We start from the raw sequence: 7,396 nt of genomic DNA, 5'->3' as shown, positions 1-7,396 counted from the left end.
AAAAGCCCCATTGACGTTCACACTAATCACAAAAGTAATTTGGTCTCAAAGTCTGATAGAAGTTCTCACTAGCAAAACGCTACCCTTCGCTGGATAACTGAAAAGTTGGCCTTCGTGGCCTCATCAATTTTCCGTATCATGACCGAGCAGATTTTTTGCCATCAGTGCCTGAAGTTTTCGTCACTTGTAAACAAACCTCTTCACTCAGTGGTAAACAATTTTCGTACGCTGCTCCTGAGAGGCCTAAAGGAGTCTAAAATTGCCACAAATTGACACCATTTTTGCACCACATGTACTTCCATTTCATGCTCTTCAACATGCAAGCCACAAAGTATACCAGATCCTAATTGATTACATATAATAAAAAATATTACAAAAAAGATGTTCTCCTACTGCAATTTGGCAGCGGATTGATACAGACTCTAACAGGAGTATGCCACCTTTAGAAAGCTAGAATAAGATACTTGTAGCGAAGTGGGCGGAGCAAATAACCGATGAAAGGCCGTACCGGGAAAAGTAATGTTGTTAGTGGTGGCGTAAGATTAAAACAACTTTTCTGAAAATTGTATAACGGGCAGACGAGTAGCATCGAGTGGGCTTAACTCAGTACTAGTAATGTGTTAATTCAAAATGACTGCATTAACTATGGTTAAAATGAAGCAAGACAAGTATGATTTGATGGTTTCAAAATTCGATCCTCCTTTTCTCAGATTATGTCACTAGATTGCATGCGGAAGGCTTAACGCAAATATTGCCACAAATCGGGCAGCCTATGACACACACAAAACTGCCGCCTGCGTGTTTCTCAAATAAAAAGAAAGCAACCGAATTGTCATGGACGATAAACGATTCGCGCATTTATGCTAACTGTAATAAGTTCATATTTATAGTTTCTAACTACAAAGAATAAGGTTTTCTTGAGCGTAATATGTGACAATAATATTAAAGTCTATTGCACGACGGTGCAGAAAGTTTGCCTGCATACTCTTTGGACGGGACTGTCTGAATTTTGTTTTCATGGGGGCTTTTGGAAATATTCCAAAATAGTATTTATGGCACAATCCCTTAGTATATTTGCTATGTGATATTGAAATTCCACCATGCTTTAAAACTTAACATGGTGAATATATCCAACCACTGAGAGGCATTGGGATGAATTTGTAAAATCGCTTTAGCCCTTGTTCAACCTTGTCGACCATTTTGCAATTACGCCACTACTTTCCATATTTCTGATTTTGAACAGTTCACTCACAACGTAGCACAAGTTTACGGGTTGCGGAAAGTATTTCTGTATCGTTGCTACGAAATTCGAATTATAAATTCGTTGCCAAAAATCAATAATTTACCGGTATTTACAGTTAGTAGCCACAAGTTAATAATTTTTCCAAAGAATTAAACTATATATTGGGCTTTAGTAAAAGACCGAGCTCACAAGATATAATGAAAGTATTGGAGACTCCGAAACTACGCCCTTACCAACCAACGAGTTAGATGAGGGATGGGACCTCATTGGTTACGCCGGTATGTACTCTTAGGAAACTTTCTCAAAGGTTATGCTGTTGCGCAGTACACCGTCAATGGCGTCGCCAATGGGTGGCCGGGGGGGGGGGGGCACGTGCACCCCCAAAAAAATCGTGGCCCCCAGGTGCCCCCAGATGCGATTTGTAGTGTTAAAAAAATACTTAAACAAAAACTTTATCTAACTCAGTTAAAACATAAATATTGGACAGACATAAGCCCGAAAATTCTTGAACATAAAGTTACTTCAAGTTGCAAAATATAGCACCAGATTGCATCTAAGGACCCTTAATTAATCAAAAATTTCACCTTTTCCCATTAGTCCCCTCCCCTAGGAAGACATTCACAAATAAACACTGTGCCCCTAATTAAGTGCTGAGCCCCCGCCCCCTGTGCCCCCAAGATCGAAATGTCTGGCGACGCTACTGAGTACACTTGGTAAAAAATCCCGTTCGTGTATGCACGTAAGAACATACATTGTCGAGAACTTAAGATGCCTTTATCCTTTAGTCGGTTAGATTAATTAAGTTCCTCATAAGAACTTTCAATTTTTTAATACTTTTTATTTAATTTATTTTTTGTCATCCAGCCATTGTTGGATTCGTCCGGAGACAGAACGTGTGGTAAAAGACACCACAGACGCAAATGTTAACAATGATAATCATTAAATTGACAAAACTAACCATTTCATGCATCTGTAAAAACAAAATTCAACATAACTGTTCATAAAGTTTTGATCTACTTCACTGAAACGTTTGAAAAAACAAAAATGATGTTATATCATGTTATACGCTACTTGCAGCTTCGTGGAAGAACAGGTAGAGTTTTCAGCGAGCATATGTGTATAGCGCCATCGAATCTAATTGCAGTATCTATAATAAAACTTTGGAGACGATAATTGTTGTTAGGCCAATCAGTCGGGATGATTTGCAGTTTATATCTTTACCACAAACACAAATAGAGCATTATTTTCCACCATTCTCTGGAATGTTAAGCGAAAGGGAAATATAAAAAAATCTTTAAGCAATCTGTCGCGTGCCCGCATCCAACACGTCCGTACATTACCATATTCGTATGCGATCATATGGTGACTTGCTCACAGGTAGGCGGTAGCTCCCCATCTGATATTTGATCTAGGGCTTATAGCACATTTGTTCATTTTGGAGGTTAATTGTTGATTAGTTAAACGCAAAAGGCGTTTAACTATCGGGACAAACTCCCAACCATGTCCCGTACACATGATGAGTCTGATCTGATTTGTCAAATAGTCATAAAACTAATTATAGCTGGATTCCAGATACATTTTTTTTTTAAATCAATAGCTTTGACGTTCAAAATATGAACAACTTAGGTGTATATACGTTAACCGACGTCATATGACACTAAATCATAGAAATTGATTCCTAATCAATTTCTATGCCCTAAATGTATGGAGCGTTTTTGCGCATCTCCTACTCGGTCCAGATTTATGTATACGCCGATAAAGTTGATGCATATTGCGGAATAATGAGGAGACTTTACCCGGAAGTACTTTTCTTGCTTTTATGACGGCTGAATTTGACTACCGTTCACTTTACGTAGCATACGCCCATTAAAAGCCCCATTGACGTTCACACTAATCACAAAAGTAATTTGGTCTCAAAGTCTGATAGAAGTTCTCACTAGCAAAACGCTACCCTTCGCTGGATAACTGAAAAGTTGGCCTTCGTGGCCTCATCAATTTTCCGTATCATGACCGAGCAGATTTTTTGCCATCAGTGCCTGAAGTTTTCGTCACTTGTAAACAAACCTCTTCACTCAGTGGTAAACAATTTTCGTACGCTGCTCCTGAGAGGCCTAAAGGAGTCTAAAATTGCCACAAATTGACACCATTTTTGCACCACATGTACTTCCATTTCATGCTCTTCAACATGCAAGCCACAAAGTATACCAGATCCTAATTGATTACATATAATAAAAAATATTACAAAAAAGATGTTCTCCTACTGCAATTTGGCAGCGGATTGATACAGACTCTAACAGGAGTATGCCACCTTTAGAAAGCTAGAATAAGATACTTGTAGCGAAGTGGGCGGAGCAAATAACCGATGAAAGGCCGTACCGGGAAAAGTAATGTTGTTAGTGGTGGCGTAAGATTAAAACAACTTTTCTGAAAATTGTATAACGGGCAGACGAGTAGCATCGAGTGGGCTTAACTCAGTACTAGTAATGTGTTAATTCAAAATGACTGCATTAACTATGGTTAAAATGAAGCAAGACAAGTATGATTTGATGGTTTCAAAATTCGATCCTCCTTTTCTCAGATTATGTCACTAGATTGCATGCGGAAGGCTTAACGCAAATATTGCCACAAATCGGGCAGCCTATGACACACACAAAACTGCCGCCTGCGTGTTTCTCAAATAAAAAGAAAGCAACCGAATTGTCATGGACGATAAACGATTCGCGCATTTATGCTAACTGTAATAAGTTCATATTTATAGTTTCTAACTACAAAGAATAAGGTTTTCTTGAGCGTAATATGTGACAATAATATTAAAGTCTATTGCACGACGGTGCAGAAAGTTTGCCTGCATACTCTTTGGACGGGACTGTCTGAATTTTGTTTTCATGGGGGCTTTTGGAAATATTCCAAAATAGTATTTATGGCACAATCCCTTAGTATATTTGCTATGTGATATTGAAATTCCACCATGCTTTAAAACTTAACATGGTGAATATATCCAACCACTGAGAGGCATTGGGATGAATTTGTAAAATCGCTTTAGCCCTTGTTCAACCTTGTCGACCATTTTGCAATTACGCCACTACTTTCCATATTTCTGATTTTGAACAGTTCACTCACAACGTAGCACAAGTTTACGGGTTGCGGAAAGTATTTCTGTATCGTTGCTACGAAATTCGAATTATAAATTCGTTGCCAAAAATCAATAATTTACCGGTATTTACAGTTAGTAGCCACAAGTTAATAATTTTTCCAAAGAATTAAACTATATATTGGGCTTTAGTAAAAGACCGAGCTCACAAGATATAATGAAAGTATTGGAGACTCCGAAACTACGCCCTTACCAACCAACGAGTTAGATGAGGGATGGGACCTCATTGGTTACGCCGGTATGTACTCTTAGGAAACTTTCTCAAAGGTTATGCTGTTGCGCAGTACACCGTCAATGGCGTCGCCAATGGGTGGCCGGGGGGGGGGGGGCACGTGCACCCCCAAAAAAATCGTGGCCCCCAGGTGCCCCCAGATGCGATTTGTAGTGTTAAAAAAATACTTAAACAAAAACTTTATCTAACTCAGTTAAAACATAAATATTGGACAGACATAAGCCCGAAAATTCTTGAACATAAAGTTACTTCAAGTTGCAAAATATAGCACCAGATTGCATCTAAGGACCCTTAATTAATCAAAAATTTCACCTTTTCCCATTAGTCCCCTCCCCTAGGAAGACATTCACAAATAAACACTGTGCCCCTAATTAAGTGCTGAGCCCCCGCCCCCTGTGCCCCCAAGATCGAAATGTCTGGCGACGCTACTGAGTACACTTGGTAAAAAATCCCGTTCGTGTATGCACGTAAGAACATACATTGTCGAGAACTTAAGATGCCTTTATCCTTTAGTCGGTTAGATTAATTAAGTTCCTCATAAGAACTTTCAATTTTTTAATACTTTTTATTTAATTTATTTTTTGTCATCCAGCCATTGTTGGATTCGTCCGGAGACAGAACGTGTGGTAAAAGACACCACAGACGCAAATGTTAACAATGATAATCATTAAATTGACAAAACTAACCATTTCATGCATCTGTAAAAACAAAATTCAACATAACTGTTCATAAAGTTTTGATCTACTTCACTGAAACGTTTGAAAAAACAAAAATGATGTTATATCATGTTATACGCTACTTGCAGCTTCGTGGAAGAACAGGTAGAGTTTTCAGCGAGCATATGTGTATAGCGCCATCGAATCTAATTGCAGTATCTATAATAAAACTTTGGAGACGATAATTGTTGTTAGGCCAATCAGTCGGGATGATTTGCAGTTTATATCTTTACCACAAACACAAATAGAGCATTATTTTCCACCATTCTCTGGAATGTTAAGCGAAAGGGAAATATAAAAAAATCTTTAAGCAATCTGTCGCGTGCCCGCATCCAACACGTCCGTACATTACCATATTCGTATGCGATCATATGGTGACTTGCTCACAGGTAGGCGGTAGCTCCCCATCTGATATTTGATCTAGGGCTTATAGCACATTTGTTCATTTTGGAGGTTAATTGTTGATTAGTTAAACGCAAAAGGCGTTTAACTATCGGGACAAACTCCCAACCATGTCCCGTACACATGATGAGTCTGATCTGATTTGTCAAATAGTCATAAAACTAATTATAGCTGGATTCCAGATACATTTTTTTTTTAAATCAATAGCTTTGACGTTCAAAATATGAAGATGGAGCCCTTCGATAAGGAGTGGGTAGAGATCTCAACAAATGCATTCTTGCGTCTAATCCTGTTCCGATTATCACATATTTTGCACCTTCCCATCCCACAGCACTGCGCAATGCCCGAAGCAATCACCCGGCCCTCTCAATCCAAGACTGATCCCCCGGCGCTCCTTAATTTCCTCACATTATCTATTCAGGTTCTGTTTACATTGAGCAGGGAGTTGTTATCCCTGCATTGAGCAAGTTCACTATAGTTCACAAGTTGTTGGAGCACAGTGTTAGTGCAGCAACGAATTACAATAAGAATGCGTTCTCTTAGCTGTTTACAGAGTTCGTGTCAGTTTTATCAGGATTGTACTCCAACTAAGGGAAGTTCTATTTGTTGTTCTCTCGTGATTGTGAGGGCTGGGAACGTTATAGCAGTGATTGTCGAATTCACCTTGTTCTGAACTATCAAATACGGTAAGAGTGATTGGTGTAAAGTTATGTATCGATGAAATTACTAACCAATAGAAATGCTGGTTTCGCCAGAAACCTAACTTATTACAGCCTAGGCCTACTGCTAGGCTAAAGTCTAACGTTAGATTAGAGTTCCTTCAAGAATTGTGACATCTGATAATTAGAAGCCAAGATAGCTCAAATGCATGTGCTATATACTATATATAATCCACGTTTGACACATGAACGTCTCATTCCGGCCAGTAAGCAAATGTACACATCCATGTCAATTTATATGACCTGTTCCACATCTCGTACAACTGAAGCAAGTGAACTTTGAACATTTTAGCCTAAACATTATTGCAGGTTCATCTGTAGGCTACTTGTAACTTCTAGCATACCCTGCTGATGCTTTTCGAAGAAGTAAGAAGAGAGGCTTTTCAACCAGACCAGGGACGAAGCAGGGGGGGGGCATATTGGAATGATTGCATGCTCCCCCCCCCCCCCGAAAAATATAAAGCAGGATATATCATTAAAGCCCGCTTTTCAGGTTGAAGGAAGCTAAGTGAACCTTCTCAATCTTACCCCTGAAAATTTGTCTGCTATGTAATACTGTTATTATTGTTTATTTCCTTCATTGTGGGAGGCATTTTGGGCAATTTTTGTTGTATACCACATGGAGCCCTGTTAACTGTAATAATGCTCCCTTTGTGAAGAATGCCCCTTTTAAAATTCTGCTCCTCCCCCTTTTAAATTTCTGGCTACATCCCTGCTACTTACATATTCTCGGATATAGAACTTTTTGTTGTAGAGTAAGAGTTTTGGGCCCCTCAAAAAAGAAATCTTGCTTCCCAAATACCTAGTTTAACCAAATAATTCAGTCTCATGCATGAATGCATGTTATAGTATACAGTAGTTTCTCATGATCGCATGCTAAAACATATAAAACCATTCATGTGCAGTCTCATTAAAGGCCATCTGAAAAAGTAA

The 7,396-nt window shown here is 38.8% G+C and overlaps 1 protein-coding gene across 1 annotated transcript in view; it reads left to right on the top strand.

Annotated features, from left to right (window-relative positions):
• The first annotated feature begins 6,232 nt into the window (after nucleotides 1–6,232).
• LOC139967760 (high-affinity choline transporter 1-like) overlaps nucleotides 6,233–7,396 on the top strand; it is a 76,338-nt gene continuing 75,174 nt past the window's right edge. Inside the window, exon 1 of the mRNA XM_071971818.1 lies at nucleotides 6,233–6,430. The gene's annotated coding sequence lies outside the window, so the exon portion shown is untranslated. The remainder of the gene's footprint in view (nucleotides 6,431–7,396) is intronic.

The sequence above is a fragment of the Apostichopus japonicus genome, chromosome 5 (assembly GCF_037975245.1).
Source record: "Apostichopus japonicus isolate 1M-3 chromosome 5, ASM3797524v1, whole genome shotgun sequence".
In the NCBI taxonomy this organism is placed as follows: domain Eukaryota; kingdom Metazoa; phylum Echinodermata; class Holothuroidea; order Aspidochirotida; family Stichopodidae; genus Apostichopus; species Apostichopus japonicus.
Note: the sequence above shows the minus strand (reverse complement) of the source record. Positions and strands in the feature narration are given on the sequence as shown.